The following is a 6,000-nucleotide window of genomic DNA, read 5'->3' as shown; positions in this document are numbered from 1 at the left end:
TTATTGGTGTCCTTTAGTAGTGGTTTCTTTGTAGGAATTTGACCATGAAGTTTTGATTCATGTAGTCTCCTCTGAAAAGTTGATGTTGAGATGTGTCTGTTACTTGAACTCTGTGAAGAATTTATTTGGCCTGCAATTTCTGAGGTTGGTAACTCTAACTTATCATCTGCAGCAGAGGTAACTCTGGGTCATCTTTTGGGTCATCAGGTACTCATGAGAGCCACTTTCATCATAGTGCTTGATGGTTTATGCGACTGCAGTTTTAAAGTTCTTGAAATTTTCCGGATTTACTGACCTTCTTGTGTTAATGTAATGATGGACTGTCGTTTCTCTTTGCATATTTGAGCTGTTCTTGCCATAATATGGACTTTGGTATTTTACCAAATAGGGCTATCTTCTGTATACCACTTTGTCACAACTGGCTGACTCAAACACATTAAAAATGCAATTTTAACAAGGCACACCTGTTAATTGAAATGCATTCCAGGTGACTACCTCATGAAGCTGGTTGAGAGAAAGCCAAGAGTGTGCAAAGCTTTCATCAAGGCAAAGGGTGGCTACTTTGAAGAATGTCAAATATAAAATATATTTTGATTTGTTTAACACTTTTTTGGTTACTACATGATACCATGTGTGTTATTCCATAGTTTTTATGACTTCACTATTATTCTACAATGTAGAAAACAGTAGAAAATAAAGAAAACAACTTGAATGAGTAGGTGTGTCCAAACTTTTGACTGGGACTGTATATATGGTGTGTAACACCAGTATGGACAGTATTTGAATTGAAAAGGTATTGTCATGTTTGTCATTTATTATCATGTCTTGTCCCTGTGCTCCCCATTCTATTCGTTTCCCTCTGCTGGTCTTATTAGGTTCTTTCCCTCTTTCTATCCCTCTCTCTCCCCCTCCCTCTCTCACTCTCTCGCTCTCTCTTCTCTCTATCGTTCCGTTCCTGCTCCCAGCTGTTCCTATTCCCCTAATCATCATTTAGTCTTCCCACACCTGTTCCCGATCCTTTCCCCTGATTAGAGTCCCTATTTCTTCCTTTGTGTTCCGTTCCTGTCCTGTCGGTTCCTTGTTTAGAATTCACCGTGCTGTGATTGTGTATCGCCCTGTCCTGTCGTGTTTTTGCCTTCATCAGATGCTGCGTGTGAGCAGGTGTCTCTGTCAGCTACGGCCTGCGCCTACCGGCGACCTGCAGTCTGTGGCCGCTTCTCCTGTTATTCCCCTCTACAGACTAGAGGATTTCTGTTATTCCCTGTTTGGACATTTCCTGTTAAGGATTCAGGATTTGTCGTTTTCTGTTTGGACTTGAATAAACTCTGTTTCTGTTAAGTCGCTTTTGGGTCCTCTTTCACCTGCATGACAGAAGGAACCGACCAAGGAATGGACCCAGCGACTTCAGACGCTCGTTACACTGCCGTCAAGATCCAAGGAGCCATGCTCGGCAGACACGAGCAGGAATTGTCTGCTGCTCGCCATGCCGTGGAGAACCTGGCCGCTCAGGTTTCCGACCTCTCTGGACAGTTCCAGAGTCTACGTCTCGTGCCACCTGTTACTTCCTGGTCTGCCGAGCCTCCAGAACCTAGGGTTAATAATAATAACCCACCTTGCTACTCCGGGCAGCCCACTGAGTGCCGCTCCTTTCTCAGCTATCTGGGAGGCAAGGGCTGATTGCTCTAACAAGTTCCAGAACTTTAAAGAGGAGATGATTCGGGTTTTTGACCGTTCAGTTTTTGGTAGGGAGGCTTCTAGGGCCCTGGCTTCCTTATGCCAAGGTGAACGGTCCATAACGGATTATTCTATTGAGTTTCGCACTCTTGCTGCCTCTAGTGAGTGGAACGAGCCGGCGCTGCTCGCTCGTTTTCTGGAGGGACTCCACGCAGTGGTTAAGGATGAGATTCTCTCCCGGGAGGTTCCTTCAGATGTGGACTCTTTGATTGCTCTCGCCATCCGCATAGAACGACGGGTAGATCTTCGTCACCGGGCTCGTGGAAGAGAGCTCGCATCAACGGTGTTTCCCTGCTCCGCATCGCAACCATCTCCCTCCTCTGGCTTTGAGACTGAGCCCATGCAGCTGGGAGGATTCGCATCTCGACTAAGGAGAGGGAACGGAGGATCACCAACCGCCTGTGCCTCTATTGCGGAGTTGCTGGACATTTTGTTAATTCATGTCCAGTAAGAGGCCAGAGCCCATCAGTAAGCGGAGGGCTACTGGTGAGCGCTACTACTCAGGTCTCTTCATCTAGATCTTGTACTACTATGTCGGTCCATCTACGCTGGACCGGTTCGGGTGCTACATGCAGTGCCTTGATTGACTCTGGGGCTGAGGGTTGTTTCATGGACGAAGCATGGGTTCGGAAACATAACATTCCTTTCAGACCGTTAGACAAGCCTACGCCCATGTTTGCCTTAGATGGTAGTCATCTTCCCAGTATCAAATTTGAGACACTACCTTTAACTCTCACAGTATCTGGTAACCACAGTGAGACTATTTCTTTTTTGATTTTCCGTTCACCGTTTACACCTGTTGTTTTGGGTCATCCCTGGCTAGTATGTCATAATCCTTCTATTAATTGGTCTAGTAATTCTATCCTATCCTGGAACGTTTCTTGTCATGTGAAGTGTTTAATGTCTGCCATCCCTCCCGTTTCTTCTGTCCCTACTTCTCAGGAGGAACCTGGCGATTTGACAGGAGTGCCGGAGGAATATCATGATCTGCGCACGGTCTTCAGTCGGTCCCGAGCCAACTCCCTTCCTCCTCACCGGTCGTATGATTGTAGTATTGATCTCCTTCCGGGGACCACTCCTCCTCGAGGTAGACTATACTCTCTGTCGGCTCCCGAACGTAAGGCTCTCGAGGATTATTTGTCTGTGTCTCTTGACGCCGGTACCATAGTGCCTTCTTCCTCTCCGGCCGGGGCGGGGTTCTTTTTGTTAAGAAGAAGGACGGTACTCTGCGCCCTGCGTGGATTATCGAGGCTGAATGACATAACGGTTAAGAATCGTTATCCGCTTCCCCTTATGTCATCAGCCTTCGAGATTCTGCAGGGAGCCAGGTGCTTTACTAAGTTGGACCTTCGTAACGCTTACCATCTCGTGCGCATCAGAGAGGGGGACGAGTGGAAAACGGCGTTTAACACTCCGTTAGGGCATTTTGAGTACCGGGTTCTGCCGTTCGGTCTCGCCAATGCGCCAGCTGTTTTTCAGGCATTAGTTAATGATGTTCTGAGAGACATGCTGAACATCTTTGTTTTTGTCTATCTTGACGATATCCTGATTTTTTTCTCCGTCACTCGAGATTCATGTTCAGCACGTTCGACGTGTTCTACAGCGCCTTTTAGAGAATTGTCTCTACGTAAAGGCTGAGAAGTGCTCTTTTCATGTCTCCTCCGTTACTTTTCTCGGTTCCGTTATTTCCGCTGAAGGCATTCAGATGGATTCCGCTAAGGTCCAAGCTGTCAGTGATTGGCCCGTTCCAAGGTCACGTGTCGAGTTGCAGCGCTTTTTAGGTTTCGCTAATTTCTATCGGCGTTTCATTCGTAATTTCGGTCAAGTTGCTGCCCCTCTCACAGCTCTTACTTCTGTCAAGACGTGTTTTAAGTGGTCCGGTTCCGCCCAGGGAGCTTTTGATCTTCTAAAAGAACGTTTTACGTCCGCTCCTATCCTCGTTACTCCTGACGTCACTAGACAATTCATTGTCGAGGTTGACGCTTCAGAGGTAGGCGTGGGAGCCATTCTATCCCAGCGCTTCCAGTCTGACGATAAGGTTCATCCTTGCGCTTATTTTTCTCATCGCCTGTCGCCATCTGAGCGCAACTATGATGTGGGTAACCGTGAACTGCTCGCCATCCGCTTAGCCCTAGGCGAATGGCGACAGTGGTTGGAGGGGGCGACCGTTCCTTTTGTCGTTTGGACAGACCATAAGAACCTTGAGTACATCCGTTCTGCCAAACGACTTAATGCCCGTCAAGCTCGTTGGGCGTTGTTTTCGCTCGTTTCGAGTTTGTGATTTCTTACCGTCCGGGTAGCAAGAACACCAAGCCTGATGCCTTATCCCGTCTGTTTAGTTCTTCTGTGGCTTCTACTGATCCCGAGGGGATTCTTCCTTATGGGCGTGTTGTCGGGTTAACAGTCTGGGAATTGAAAGACAGGTTAAGCAAGCACTCACGCACACTGCGTCGCCGCGCGCTTGTCCTAGTAACCTCCTTTTCGTTCCTGTTTCCACTCGTCTGGCTGTTCTTCAGTGGGCTCACTCTGCCAAGTTAGCTGGTCATCCCGGTGTTCGAGGCACTCTTGCGTCTATTCGCCAGCGCTTTTGGTGGCCGACTCAGGAGCGTGACACGCGCCGTTTCGTGGCTGCTTGTTCGGACTGCGCGCAGACTAAGTCGGGTAACTCTCCTCCTGCCGGTCGTCTCAGACCGCTCCCCATTCCTTCTCGACCATGGTCTCACATCGCCTTAGACTTCATTACCGGTCTGCCTTTGTCTGCGGGGAAGACTGTGAGAGCCGCCAATAAACGCAGGATTAAGAGTCCAAGGTATTGTTGCGGCCAGAGAGTGTGGCTTTCCACTCGCAACCTTCCTCTTACGACAGCTTCTCGTAAGTTGACTCCGCGGTTCATTGGTCCGTTCCGTGTCTCCCAGGTCGTCAATCCTGTCGCTGTGCGACTGCTTCTTCCGCGACAATTTTTAAAGGAAAATCTTTGTATTTACTGTCTTTTTTGTTGTAGTTTTTTTCCAATCAGAAACTGATCACTTATCACTTTCTCTATCATTGTTGTGTTCTACCATTGTTATATTCACAAAAGAAAGGATGACCCCTGATTGTTACTGAATTGAGTGTCTCTGACACATAATAGAAATCAGTACATATACATAGTTGAGAAAATGCATTTCATTCCATTTCCCCGGAGGTTTTGAAAGGGGGACCATTGAAGAAGAAACACCGGTGCATTCATTCTTTATACCACATTAATTTTGCTCAAGCAATGGTTTACATATTTAGAACATTCTTCTCTCTCTCTCTTTTTAACCTGTGCCTTATGATTTTCCTCCCAAACCTGTCGTTGACAGTAATCTAATAATGTAAGTCGCTCTGGATAAGAGCGTCTGCTAAATGACTTAAATGTAATGTAAATGTAATCTTCGTCGCGTCCATCCTGTCTTCCATGTCTCCTGTGTTAAGCCCTTTCTTCGCACCCCCCGTTCGTCTTCCCTCCCCCCCTCCCGTCCTTGTCGAGAGCGCACCTATTTACAAGGTACATAAGATCATGGACATGCGTTCTCGGGGACGGGGTCACCAATACTTAGTGGATTGGGAGGGTTACGGTCCTGAGGAGAGGAGTTGGGTTCCGTCTCGGGACGTGCTGGACCGTTCACTCATCGATGATTTCCTCCGTTGCCGCCAGGATTCCTCCTCGAGTGCGCCAGGAGGCGCTCGGTGAGTGGGGGGGTACTGTCATGTTTGTCATTTATTATCATGTCTTGTCCCTGTGCTCCCCATTCTATTCGTTTCCCTCTGCTGGTCTTATTAGGTTCTTTCCCTCTTTCTATCCCTCTCTCTCCCCCTCCCTCTCTCACTCTCTCGCTCTCTCTTCTCTCTATCGTTCCGTTCCTGCTCCCAGCTGTTCCTATTCCCCTAATCATCATTTAGTCTTCCCACACCTGTTCCCGATCCTTTCCCCTGATTAGAGTCCCTATTTCTTCCTTTGTGTTCCGTTCCTGTCCTGTCGGTTCCTTGTTTAGAATTCACCGTGCTGTGATTGTGTATCGCCCTGTCCTGTCGTGTTTTTGCCTTCATCAGATGCTGCGTGTGAGCAGGTGTCTCTGTCAGCTACGGCCTGCGCCTACCCGAAGCGACCTGCAGTCTGTGGCCGCTTCTCCTGTTATTCCCCTCTACAGACTAGAGGATTTCTGTTATTCCCTGTTTGGACATTTCCTGTTAAGGATTCAGGATTTGTCGTTTTCTGTTTGGACTTGAATAAACTCTGTTTCT

The sequence above is a fragment of the Oncorhynchus gorbuscha genome, linkage group LG22 (assembly GCF_021184085.1).
Source record: "Oncorhynchus gorbuscha isolate QuinsamMale2020 ecotype Even-year linkage group LG22, OgorEven_v1.0, whole genome shotgun sequence".
Classification (NCBI taxonomy): Eukaryota; Metazoa; Chordata; class Actinopteri; order Salmoniformes; family Salmonidae; genus Oncorhynchus; species Oncorhynchus gorbuscha.
The sequence above is the reverse complement of the archived record's forward strand: the minus strand, read 5'-3'. Positions refer to the sequence as shown.